Here is a 14,504-nt window from a genome sequence, read left to right on the forward strand (position 1 = left end):
GTAATTGTCTTTCTGGGAACTGGGAGACTTCGATCATTTGAACTGCTCTCTATAAACTGTTTTTTTCATGTCATAACAAATACATTATTGTTTTAATAACAGAACGATTAACTCAGAGTAGGTCTAAAGCTGAACTATTCCAGCTCAAGGAGAAGCAAGCCAGGAAGTTCAGAATAATGCAGACAGTATCCACTTAAGTCAGAACCTCAGAAAAATGTACCCGGGTGTGTCAGAATTCATTCTGCACTTTTGGTTCTTTCCTGTTTGTCTTTTTCAAATCTAATAGTATCTCTATATTTGATTTCCTTTTATGGAGGGCACTAAAACAGATTATTTACCAAAGAGACTAATGCAGACTTTTCTAAAAGGTCATTCTAATGAATAACATTTGGCTATTTCTACTTTCCTATCATAAAGATCTATAGGAAGGTAATAAAGGACCAATTTCCCTGAAAAGGGAGTACATTAGAATAAAGGTTCATTTACATATTTGAACCTTTCATGGATAGTATTTATCAAGTGAACATTCCTGTTCCAGATTCTTAGTGCTGTTAAGTAGTTGGCAATATTTAGCAAGCAACTATATGTTTTTCATTACAGGAATCTTTTTCTCCCCAGGATTTTGAGAGAAGGATGTGACCCTATAGAAAACAGCAATGCTCTTGATTTTATACATTTACCACTACATAGAGAATAATTTGATTAGAGTGTGGACATGCTTTTTGTATCAGGCCATCATCTGAATAGTGAAGATATTCTCTCTGCATAACTGATGTTTTATTTCAATAGGAAAATGAACATTTCCCAGCTATTGTGGCACATCAACCAAGGCTTCAGAGGTTTAGAGGACCGACATTTCAAACTACTCAATCAGGAGTTGGTCACCTCTTCTCTGCCTTACTTGCTCTAAATGGGAGGTAAATGCTGAAATGTGACAGGTTCAGAAAATCTCAAATCATGCTATAAAATGTCTCTATAATCCTATCATTAAAGTGACAGTTATTATCCAAAATAGCTAACTCTGAAGGTTTCAATAATCCTTATGCCAACATTTAATGACAATGATCCTAGAGTTTTAAAGAAATCTTTGAGTACACACATACATATATATTCATTTGCATTGATTTTTAGGGGAAAAAAACTATGTAGAGATGTATCATTACTCAGTGTTGCAATGCAGCCATTCTTGAGTGAGTTGGATTTCAACTTTCTGCAATTGTAAGAAGAGGAACTATCCCAAGAACATGCAATTATGAGGAGTGAAAGATTAGAAAATAAGAGGAATTTAATAACCCACACTAGAATTTGACAGATTATAGGGCCAATCACTCTTTAAGTAGTTACATGTAGCATTCAGAATGACTCAAAATAGCTTCCAAATAGTCCTCTGTTTTATGTATCTAGCAAAACACAGTTAAACTGATGTTTGCTTAATTATCTGAACACCCTTGCAATGTTCTTTTCTTACATAAAGTTCCAAATATTTACTTTATAAAGTGCTGCCACAGAAATAGTAATCTAAAAATATAAGGTCACTTCTAACTAACCCAAGGAAACTAGTAATGCCCTTGACCTCTACCATCATCCTAATCCAAACATAAATATTTTGATTATATAATGTCACCATTTGTTAACATACACAAAGAAAAACGAATTAGCCCAAACCCAATGTACAATCTATTTCTCTGCCATTATAAATAAACCATTATTAAAATTATAAAAAGGAATATTTTTAAAGTACCAGAAACAACATAATTAGATTTACAGTATTCTAAGGGTTTAGGAAAGAGTCAACATAGTTGAGTTTTCAGTCCAGTAAATTCAAACAGTGATAAAATATAAGTTCTTCAGTAGTGCATTTGCATTTGGGGCACATGCTATGCAATGCAAAGGGGATATTTGCTGCTAGCACAACCAAAATCAAAATGTATTTTAAAAGTTTCTTTGTCCAAGTATATTAGTGCATTAATCATATAGAATCAGTGATTTATGAATTCGTTTTGGGATCAGAGAACTATGTGAATGCAATTCATTCAAAACATGCTATCAGAAAGATACAGTTTATATCCTTTGCACTGTCTTCCTACAAATCTTTGAAGTTCCTAGGCAGTCTGGAGAAGTCTGCTACTGCTCTCTACAGTTTAAATGCATCCACTTCTTAATTACAGTCAGTAATTGACTTTGTTCTGCTCCATTCCAGTCACTCACAGGAAAGCGATTTCAAAATCTTTGGCTAGTAAAACCAATTGAATTCAGATTTCTCAATCCACTTCTTTTGTTTAATATCACCTCTTTAGGTTTTCTGATAAATAGTTTGCTAAATCATACCTGCACTTTGAAAAATCCAATTTTCAACACTTGAGAAAAAAAAGATAGCAGTAAATATTAGCTTTGACTAAACTTTTTGATTGAATAACTCCTGATGACAATCTAGAGTGATATGGAACTGATAATAGACATACAAGATTTGATAATAGGCTAGGCTAATGTATTTCTATATCATGCTTTGCCTAAGTGACATTTACTGGGACAAGGTAGATGAATGAAAAACTTAACAGAAAACATGATGGGTTTAGACAAGAGATACTGGTCTCCATTTTTTTTTTTTTTTTTTTTTTTGCTCCAAAGCCTACTTTAGACAAATCTCTTATCTTCACCAAATTATATTTTGAAGGGATATATCCTGGCTCCAAAGCAGTCTCAAAGAAATTTTCTGGTGTTGTCAAGAATAGATATATTTAAACACCTGTCTGGAGAAATTTGCCTAAAACTTTTCTCACCAAATAAAGATCCACTGAACTCTTGCTGGTAATAAATGGATGCCTAAGAAATGATATAAGAATAACCACTGGGCATTGTGCTGAATAGAAACATTTCTCAAGATTTTAGTATTAATTCAACAAGTTTTCCCTTGGGCTAGGAACCTTACTTAGTCTGTTTCCTTGTTATGGTTCTATGGAAGATGGAGACAGGTTTATTCCCAGCTCCAAACTCCACTAGAGAAAAGGAGAGAAGAAATTTGTTTTCCAGGCTTTAACTAACAAATGGAGTTTTTGTTATAATAATTCAAAACATCTTAAAAGAGTTTCAATAAGTAGTATTTATGTTTACTTAGGTACTGCTGTATTGCCCTTTTCAATATTTGTCAACTAAGTATTGCCTTTGTCAAAATGCATTCTGACAGTCTTTCCTCTGTTAGATTTTAATTTAAATGAGAAAGCGATATGTAAAATGCCGTTTATATTATTAAAAATTTCTGTACTTAGTTTACCAGAATAGAAACAAAAAATTTTCAGAGCCTCACATTTTTTTTCTCATTATAAAAATTATTAAATTTACTGTGGAGTTTTTGGAAAAAAATAAAGATAATGAAAGAACAAAACTATTCATAGCTCCATGGAGTAAATATCATAGACATTTTCAATTAGTTACTTTCAGTCTTTTATAAATATTAACCAAATGTATATGATAATGATCAATGGACAACTTTATATTATAGATCCCTCATCAGTAAAATATATTTGACAGTTAAATATTGTCTACCACTTCTGTTTCAGCTGACCTCAAATGCATGTTGGGGGACTATCAAAGTTGCAAGAGTTAAACAGTGACATGTGTTTACCTCTTTTACAGTAACAACTTTCCGCTGCAGAATAAATCCCATGAAGAATTCTTAGTTCAGGAGAATAAGAGGATGTATTTCTCACAGAACATCCCCTTAATCATCAACAAGGACTGATTAAATACTTATTAAGTGCAAGTCGCATGGTTAGAAGCTAGAGATACAAAACCACCACCCTCAAGAGCTCACAATCTGTTTGGATAAAAAGGACATATGTATATAAAGATAAACAACAACAGAAAATAGCTTATACTAAGTCCCAAGGTGAATGGCACAGACAATGCTCAAGTCAAGACTTTATAGGAGAAGTAATTACTGCAGACACATTTACATCATGGAATTATGCATAAACTCTTGGTCATGATGTGTTCTTCTTTAAAGGTTGATTGTATCAGAACTTAGTACATTAAGGATGTGAATACTGTCACTTGGTATGCAAAGTGATATCAGCTTTAATGATCTCAAAGCACATAATGAACATTCTTCAAATGCAGCTTTCCTCCACTATCATAAAGTCATTTTGTAAATGAAGAAAATGAAGCAAATGAGGAAAATGAGAATGCCATTCTATCAAATTGACATCATTTTAAATGACAGAATTAACAGATTACAAAGATCTTGATTTCTGGTTCACTAGTCCTCAGCAAACAGTTGTATACAGTCAAGGACTCTGTGCATATGGGGAAAGGACCACATTTGGTTCCAACTATGAAATTTGGAATACAGACCTTAGACAAGGGTTGCTTGTTTCTTTACTATTAGATAAGATGGTACAATTTTAAAAGATCACCCAATATCCTTATGCAGATATTTTTTTCCTCTCAAAATAACCACTATACTGTTATGAAAATAATATATTTAAAACAGAATTGATGCACCCAAAAAACTCCTTGAGATCCTAGAAAGGACTAAAACAATCCTATATTTTAATTAAATATCTTTCACATTCTGCTTAGGATCAAACTGACTATGAGCCTAAGGAGGGTTTACTCTGCCTTAATAATTAAAAATGTCAGATATGCAAAGAGCCTTAAAAAATGTTAAATGATGTGGCTACAGTGATTCTACAAATAAGCACATTACTCACTTAAGAGGAATGGAATTTCATTACTACTATATTTGGACATACTTTAAACATCTTGATGAAATCATTTTTAAATTAAGTAGGTAAAAAAGTATGTCAAAGTATAGTAAATCCATTTGAAGTGAAAATTATTTTTATATTAATTTTGGCTATATCTTTAATTCTAACAGCATAAAATACATATTTTGATACATCATGGTAAGATATCAAGACCTAAAATTGAAGCAATGATGCTTTAAAAAATATCCCTCAGATTAACATTCTTTTTTCATTTTGCAATCTTGCATCAAACTTCACACTTGATATGGAGCTTGTCATGGTTATACTAATAGTTAAATTCCTTGGTCTCAAAGGTGTTTATGACCACCAAAGAAATTACATTATCAAACTGCATATCTGTCTCAAATTACAGTCTGGTTTGAGTAACTCTTAATATTTTTCTTAACATGTAGAGCAAAGCTAACATAAAACTAAGGGTAAAATATCAGTTAGAAGTAAAAGGTCTTCAATTTGTCTTTCCAACGATGTTACTTGTTAAAACATTTTGTGAGAAAGAATTTGCCTTGTGTTCCCAATGTTGCTAGATGTTAAGTAAATATATGCTGATTATAAAAAAATAGGTTGCTTTGGCAACTCTTATTAAAATGCATTTGTAACCCCCATCTGTCATGAAAGTTTTGAAAAGTTTGTTTACTTTGGATAGTGGCCTTATCCAGGGTTACCCTAGCAAACAATGATAGCAGTCTTCAGAAGTTGTGTGAGGAACAAGCCACTAGGGATCCATTTTTGTTTTAATTGGCACACACAAACACTTTTCTGGTCTGTCAAGAAGATCAAGCTAATATGCATGGAGGGTGTTATATTCTCAGCTTTGGGGACCAGTAAAGCTCCCTTTATTTAAGTAATTTAAATGATAGACTGCAAAAACTTTGCAAGTCAGAAAAATGTTTTATACTTTCTTAGGGAATATTTGTTTTAAGCAACGGAAAATGTTCTACATATCTAAAGATGTTGAACCTTATGTTATAATTACTCTATTTCTTCTGACTCGGAGAAATGTTCTTAAATCCACATGCTACTAAATAAGCCTGGCCACCAATGGATCCTCCATTTCCACAACTCCCCCTGTGTTAACAAATGTGCGTTCATTAGTTTCCAGATGTTTACTGGATATGTTTTCAATGTGTTTGGGTTTGATTGATTTGCATGTGCATTTATTGGAACCCTCAGTGGTGTCATCATATTAGAATAACCTGCTCATGTAAGCAATTTCTTATTTAATGGAAAGCAAACAAATGTTGGCCTATGTACATGACAGATCTTTAGTGTGTTCGAAATCTAAGGTTTAAAGCCAAACTTTCAAGAAATGGTGCTTTTTAATTGAAATTGAGCTGTGCCTTCGACACTCAAATAATTTGGTCCATGCATTCTTACAACACGGATTTGTTCTGCATAATAAAATTGGTCCTGTAGTGAACATTTGCACCCTGAAGCACTTGCCCACTCTACCTTGCTGCTTATTAATGAAATACCCAAACCCCAAGGGAAAAAAAACCCACAACTCATGTTCATCCTTTTATCTGTAGTAAAAATAGTTTAAGCACTGAGAAACAGTCTTCTCAATATTCATGAAAGAATACTATCCAAGTAATTAGTAGATAGTTTAGCAGTTTCTACAGTTTTACAGTTAGCTATACCAAAACTTTTGCCTGTGGTGTTCATATGAAAAACAACTGAAAAAGTGACTAATCAAAGCAGTTGGTGTATAAAGATATCAGCCTAGAGTTTTACTGCTGTTAACATTAATTTTTAAACTTTAGGGGGAGTGTCACCTCTAGATAAACTCATCTTTCCAGGGCTTATGTTCACTGGTACCCACCGCTCCACCAATCACTGCCAGTCACATATCAGTATCTAGCCTGAGCTCTATTCACTGTGCAAAATTACTCATTTAATCACATGACATTCGGGAATCTACTGTCCCCCTACTTTCAAATTAGTTTTACTATTTCTGTATTTAAGTAACACGTAGTTTACAAATTTTCACAAATATAAATGTATAACTTAAACACAACATTTCCCTTTTCCCCAAGGTACACTGAATTGTCTATTCCTCATTTTTTTTTGACTCATGGATAAACACTGTATATGTGTTTATATTTTATGAAAATATCATGTATACTGTGATGTAATTTTTAATGCATTTAAAAATCTATCATTTTCCACATGGATTTAATAACAATATCCTTTTGTCTTTCCATCACCTCATCCACGTTTTCCCTTCTAATCTGTATTTTGTAGCCATTGTGGTCTCTCTGAAATTTGTATCTTATCTTCCCAATTCCTCTGCTTGATATTATTCTGATTCCCCATAGCTATTACATTGTAGTACAAATCCTTTAATTCAGATTGCCAGACCCCTTGTGCTCTGCCACCTACTTGATCTGCAGCCCCCGTTCCATGTTTTTCTATGTCTTTCTAGAATCCAGCCATACTGAAAAAATTTTTGTCTATCTATCCCATACTAATTCTTATTTCTTCCCTCAGAGTAGATTGTTTCCCCTGCACAGAACCCTCTGCCTTTCTCTATCATACCTTTCAAATAAATTTTTTGGTTTGTTTTTTTCTTTTTAGGGCCACAGCTGCTGCATATGGAAGTTCCCAGGCTAGGGGTAGAAATGGAGCTGCAGCTGCTAACCTACATCACAGCCATAGCAACACCAGATCAAGCCACATCTTCAACCTATGCCGCAGCTTGTGACAATGTGCTGGATCCTTAACCCACTGAGCGAGGCCAGGGTTCAAACCTGCATCTTCAAGGATACTAGTTAGGCTCTTAACTCACTGAGACACAATGGGAACTCTCATTCAAATCAATTTAGATGTCATCTTTTTAGGAAAGGCTTCTCTGAAATAGATGTCCTTCCAAAGTGCTCTATGATATCCTGCTTTTATTTCATTATAGGCCATACTGGTCTGCATTGCAATTGCCTATTAATTTCTCTGTTCCCCTCCCCACCCCCCTAGTATACTATAATCACTCTGAAGCCAAGGGCAATTGTCTACCCAGGATGTGGCTGCACAACCCACGCCTAAGAGCACAAAATAAATGATATGTAAACTTTTATCTACTTTTACATTTCATTGAATGTGATATAATCTGTTGTTTGGTATGCCATAGTGTATTTAACTCATCCTCCATTGTAATAAAAATTTGAAGGTTACAACATCACTGCCTTCTTTCAGGCCATGTAAATAGTTTGACATCTAATGACAAAACTTTTTACCAGAGTAGAGTAGGCAATCCATTTTGAATATTGGGAACAATAGTATGACACTATGTTTTCCCATCAGTCAATAAGCCCTAGACTTCAGACAATAGGATTAAATGGAGGAGTCCGGAAGTACCAAGTGTGGGTCAGTATTTGAATAACATATTCCTAGAATAGAATGTTCTTGGTCATATTCCAAAGCTACCATGTGTTTTGCAGGGGTAATCTATACTAAATCATGCAAGAATCTCACCCTTCATATGGATCTTTCTAATTGCGTGTTGACAGTATGGGGAATTGGAAACAGTTTGGGATTTTCAAGAGTTAATCCTTAGGTTAATGGGTCAACTCATTAGAGAACCTCAGTGATGCAAAGGTACTCACTGCTGGTCCTTCAATGTTGGCAGCTATTACTTTCAGTAAAGCATTACTAACACTAATAAACAAGCAAACTGTGGGAGGACAGGTGGCAGTGGTTTTATGTTACCAATATTTTGTTTAGAAGTATTAGCTAATTTAAAATACAGTGACTTAAGTAGAAACAGGTAGTGTTACCCCTAGTTTATTACTCACACATGTCTTTTATTAATAAGTGCTGAGACTGCACAACAAGAATAAAAGATGTTGAGGTATGTATCTCTATGCCATTGTAACATATTTTGCAATGATTATGTGTTTATAAAACATTCAAGAATTGTTCCATGTCTACTTACATTAATGAGAACACCTGTTAACATTAGTGCTGTACAGACTTATTTGCATTAGATTCAGGTTTTTGCAAACTGTACATCACTTTTTGAAACAATTAGATGCTTATAGAAAAATATAGCTGAGTGAAAAACAGCAGCTTGAATGCCTTCCGGCTCAAGACAATTCAACTCCAGGTTTCAGAGTAAAACAAAAATCTGCTGAATTACAAGCCAGTTAGAAGTGAATGTAGGTGTACTTTATATTTTTCACATTCAGAGAACAGAAGATACATATAAAAATCTGTGCTTTAATCTTCAAGTAAAATTACAGCCAATTGAGACAGTTTCCAGACAAGGATGCCAACCAGTAAGAGATGGTAATGCCATCACAATGTAGATTCTCCATCATCTTGGGGACCTCCTATCCAAACGCAGCCTTTTCACCAGACTGATAAAGCTGGACAATTCCCACGGGTCTTTGGAAAGAGTGAGACAATTTGCAGACCATTGCTCACCTTGTTTTGTTTATAACCCTTTGCCATAGAGCCCTTTCCATGTGAGGACAGGGTAAAAGGAGGAAGGAAGCTAAGGAGTCACTTCTGGGCTGCTGGTCCCAGCACAACCAAAACCTATCAACTTAGAAAAAGTATTATAATTCCTTTGCAGAAGCGAGTGAGTCAGCCTTATTCATAATGCAGAGAAAATACTTGAAAGTTTCTTAGGTCCCATTCTGTCTGTCACTTCTCACAGGATGTTAAAACTTCTGCGATTTAAATATTTTCAGTTATTGAAAAAGGAGCACTTGCACAAATCTGTAGATTCACAGCCTCTATTATCATCATATTTAAGAGGTGCAATATTTACATCAAAATGACTCAGTTGGTGATATATTCTAAAGATAAATGTGTATTTATGATCTGAAGAAGTGTGATTTATAACTACTTTGTCAGACATAAACAGAGAGACTCTGTGCTGTTCTAGTAAACACCGATTATCCAGAGCACAGATGAACTATTTTCACAGGATTAATGCCACTTTGACCAGGGAAATGAGGGAACTGAGAATTACCCTGAGAGAATGTGTAGATCACAAAAAAGAATGATATCTATTTCCTTTTCGGATGTCACAGTAGATGGCCTGGGTAAAAAAACAAATATTTGATGAGGATTTGGGCATCAGCTAGTGAATTTTTATTGTCTGGAATCCTAACTTCCTAATTCAAGAAGTAAAGGTAATACTATAGCAAGACCTTACTTTTGGTTTCAGAAAAATTTCAAATTGTATTTAACCAAGAGCTTGACAATCTAGATTTTGCCCTCTATAAAACATCACCATCATTGAATAAGGAAAAGTTTCTTTTCCCACGAATTGCAGGTTTAAATAAGTTAAAAATGATGAAATGTTTCCTGAAAATGAGTGAAAGTAATAATCCTGCTTTTAGAGGAAAAATGCTATTTATTCAAAAAGGTTATCTTTAAACAAACATGTAAAGGTATATGGCATTTCTAAAATTATAATTTAATGGCATATAATACATATAAGTCAATGTTATTGTATCATTTGATATTAATGAAAAGGAAAAAAAAAACACTCATGACCTTGTAATAGACCACGATGTCTGGCAATTTAACAGGCCAGCAATAGAAACATTTGACGTCTATAATGACACAAACAATCCTTATACTACATGTGGGAAAACAACTTAAACATCTTAATTCCCCAAACAAAATGATATTCGTGTTAGAAATAATATCATTTAAAAATGCTATATAAAAATATTGATTGTATTATCAGTAGAGAAAGTATACAATTTATTGCCTAAACAGAGACAATTTTGCACTTTGGTCATTACATCAGAACAATAGGTCCATATACTCTGTGCATATTTGGACATATAGCTCATATTCATCACATAGAACGCTGGGGAGCGATTCAGCAAACACTGATCATTAGATGCCTAGTGAACATCTACTAGAGTTCAATTCTAGGAACTAGAAGGTATCCCCAAAAAAGTTAACAGTGACCTTGTTCTTAAGCTTATAACTCATATGACATACAAAGCTAACATGGAAAAAACTAGAAAATAATAATTGATCATGATTCAAGATGGGATATACATAATAACTTTTAGGGAACAAACCGAAGTTTCTCTAAGGGTAAACTTGAATCCTGGACAAAAGTTGGAGAAGATTCTTATAATGAAAGGTGGGATTTAGTAAAAGAAAAGAAGGGGGAAGAGGATAATAGAGGTGATAGGAGCAGTTTGTATGATGGCTTAGAGGGAGGATGAAAGATGGCATCTCCAAAGAACATTAAGAAGCTAAGTTCTCGGGAGTTTCCATCTTGGGGCAGCAGAAATGAATCTGACTAGCTGGAGGGGGTGTGGAGAAAAGGGAACCCTCCTGCACTGTTGGTGGGAATATAAACTGGTGTAACTACTATGGAGAACGGTATGGAGGTACCTTAGAAAACTACACATAGAACTACCATATGACCCAGCAACCCCACTCTTAGGCTTATATCCGGACAAAACTTCCCTTAAAATAGACACATGCACCTGCATTTTCACTGCAGCACTATTCACAATAGCCAAGACATGGAAACAACCCAAATGTCCATCGACAGATGATTGGATTAAGAAGATGTGGTATATATACATAATGGAATACTACTCAGCCATAAAAAAGAACAAAACAATGCCATTTTCAGCAACACGGATGGAACTAGAGACTCTCATCCTGAGTGAAGTAAGTCAGAAAGACAAAGACAAATACCATATGATATCACTTATATCTGGAATCTAATATACAGCACAAAGGAAACTTTCCACAGAAAATAAAATCATGGACTTGCAGAATAGACTTGTGGTTGCCAAGGGGGAGGGGGAGGGAGTGGGATGGATTGGGAGCTTGGGGTTAACAGATGCAAACTATTGCTTTTGGAATGGATTAGCAATGAGATCCTGCTGTGTAGCACTGAGAACTATGTCTAGTCACTTATGATGGAGCATGATAATGTGAGAAAAAAGAATGTGTACATGAATGTGTAACTGGGTCACCATGCTATACAGTAGAAAAAAACGTATTGGGAAAATAATAATAGAAATATTTTAAAAAATCTGACTAGTATTCATGAGGACACAGGTTTGATCCCTGGCCTTGCTCAATGGGTTAAGGATCTGGTGTTGCCATGAGCTATGGTGTACATCACAGAAGCAGCTCAGATCTGGCATTGCTGAGGCTGTGGTGTAGGCCAGCAACTACAGCTCAGATTCAGCCCATAGCCTGGGAACTTCCATATGCCTGGGGTGCGCCCTGAAGGAAAAAAAAAAAAAAAAAGCCAAGTTCTCATTGTGGGCTATTCTCCCTTCACTCATCCTTTGAATGGAGGTTTTTTCAGCATCCTCTCACAAACCATAACTTTTCTCATGTAGGGACATATCCCTGAATGACATTACCTACCTTGTTTTGTTGTTGTTATTTTTTAAATCAGAATTATGAACTGATGAATCCTTAACTACTATCTCTGGTTCAGACGTCTCTCTTAGTATTTCAATTCAAGCCACTGTTATTCCCTGTCTGGTCTCCCCACTACCAATCTGCATTGTTATAATCCAATCTCTGTATTCATTCATTAGTAGATTCCTAATTTGGCTGATGTCAGAATGTCCTTCAAGAACATTATAAGAAGTGCAGATTATTATTCTAAAGTTACTCTGTGCTGGAGCCTGACATTCTAGACTATAGACAGACCCACCCAAACTCATGTCTGTCCCCTGTCATTTAAAAGTCAGTGACTGGATCTATATTGTCCTCAAGATAAAATCCAAATTCTTTAATATGGATTACCAAGCACTTCATGATTTCTCTATCTCTAACGTTCTCTCTTCAGGTCCTCTACTGTTTCACTGTGTAACTTTGAGTAAGTTACTTAGAATCTTCGTGTTTCAATATATTCACTTGTACACCTATAATCAGAGGAAAAGAATAATACTTATCTCATGGGACCATTGTGCAGATTTTATAACATATAATTCAGAAAAAGAATTTAGCATAGTTATCTGTCACACAGTAAGTCCTTGTGGTTGTTATTATTTGACTGACTGACTGAGTCTTTTTCTCTTGGATTTTACAAATTCCTCCTCTTTACTGGGGAAACTACTCAGACATCACCTATTTAGGAAAGGCTCTTCTAACTTCTGGAGGTCGAAAATGAAGTGTATCCCTAGAAGCCTATACTTACTCCATTGTGGAGTTCATGTCGCTATTGTAATGATCTAATTTCTTGTTTGACCCTTGCTATACTTTTAGCTTCCCGATGACAATGACCATGTGTCTCCAGCACACAGCCAAGCACCTTGGACCATCACCAAGGGTTTTGAAATGAATGACAGCTCAGTTGACTCAGGTTATTACTATAGGGTTGTGGTGTTCAGATAGCAAAAGGCCTTAAAATTTAGAAAATGTGAGCTTGATCTGGTATGTTAGGGAAGAGGAAAAGAGTGCTTGATTTTTAAGCAGATATATCAGCAGAGCCATACCACAGTGTCAGAGGAGTGGGGACATCCTCCTAAAGCTGAGTCTATATTGTAACTTCCCTAAATGTCAACATGGTACTGTTCTCTAAGGTTGTGACAATGCAGCTCTTCTGAAAAGACGTAGAGTGCCTCTTCCATGGTCTCTAGGACTTTCTAAGGCTTTTGCTGTTTTTTCAGCCTCTTGACCCTGCTTTTCACAGAGCTCAAGCAGCTTGCTTCTCAGCCTTTGATTTTATTTGTTAAAATTAAAGTACAGTTAATTTACAATGTTGCACCAATTTCTGCTGTACAGCAAAGTGACCCAGGCATATATATACATTCTTTTTCTCATATTATCTTCCATCATGTTCTATCCCAAGAGACTGGACATTGTTCCCTGTGTGATATAGTAGGACCTCATTGCTATCTATCTATCTATCTATCTATCTATCTATCTATCTATCTATCTATCTATCTATCTATCTGTTCTAAATGTAATAGTTTGCATCTACTCACCCCAAACTCACAGTCCATCCCACTCCCTCCCCTCCACCCCCTTGGCAACCACAAATCTGTTCTCTATGTCTGTGATTTTGGATGCTAGGCTTTTGAGATGCTTGGCATTTGGATTCATACCTTTAGCTCCCTCCAAGATGTCTTGACATGATCTTGGACTCTGAGAGTTTAGAATGGACCCAGTTCTCAATATCCTGTCTTTGCTGAAACTCAGTTCTGTAGCTGCACCCTTATCTTGTTTCTTGGCTTCTGATTCCCTAATCTGATGGCTTATATTGTGCACCAGATCCTCTCAGCTGGCAGGAGTGCTCTTGCCACTACCTCTTTCAGGAACTGGGGCTCTGCTGAGCATCTCTCCAATCCTCGTTGCCCACCCCCCTTCCTTAACTCCACCTTCCATCTGCCTTATCCACCTAAATTACAAACAATAATCCATACTTTCATGCAAGACAGATGGTCAGATGAGTATCCAAAAATGAGCCATTTCCGTGTATTCATTGATTATCCAATTGGCCTATTAAACATTCTTGTTATTTCAGGTTGGGACTCACACTCTGACTCTAACAGCTTGGACTGTATTGTGTTGTCTTAGATTTTGGTTCTGTGTTCTGTCCAGCAGACACCCTTCCTTCCAATGTTATCAGCTCAAACTTTCCCCTAGCACCTGTCTCCCCTCAAGTTTTTTGCCTGCTTTATCAAGATGGTTCTATTGCCATTAATTAGATTACTCTTAATCCTAAGAAATTGTCCCTATCCCTTGATAAATAATATCTAAGAATAATACAGTGAGTTCCTCCCCCAATTT

The 14,504-nt window shown here is 35.5% G+C and overlaps 1 protein-coding gene across 9 annotated transcripts in view; it reads right to left on the reverse strand.

Annotated features, from left to right (window-relative positions):
* The window catches only part of ARHGAP15 (Rho GTPase activating protein 15), a 619,215-nt gene that overhangs the window by 313,865 nt on the left and 290,846 nt on the right, over positions 1–14,504 (reverse strand). The window lies entirely within an intron of this gene.

The sequence above is a fragment of the Phacochoerus africanus genome, chromosome 3, assembly GCF_016906955.1.
Source record: "Phacochoerus africanus isolate WHEZ1 chromosome 3, ROS_Pafr_v1, whole genome shotgun sequence".
NCBI classification, from domain to species: domain Eukaryota; kingdom Metazoa; phylum Chordata; class Mammalia; order Artiodactyla; family Suidae; genus Phacochoerus; species Phacochoerus africanus.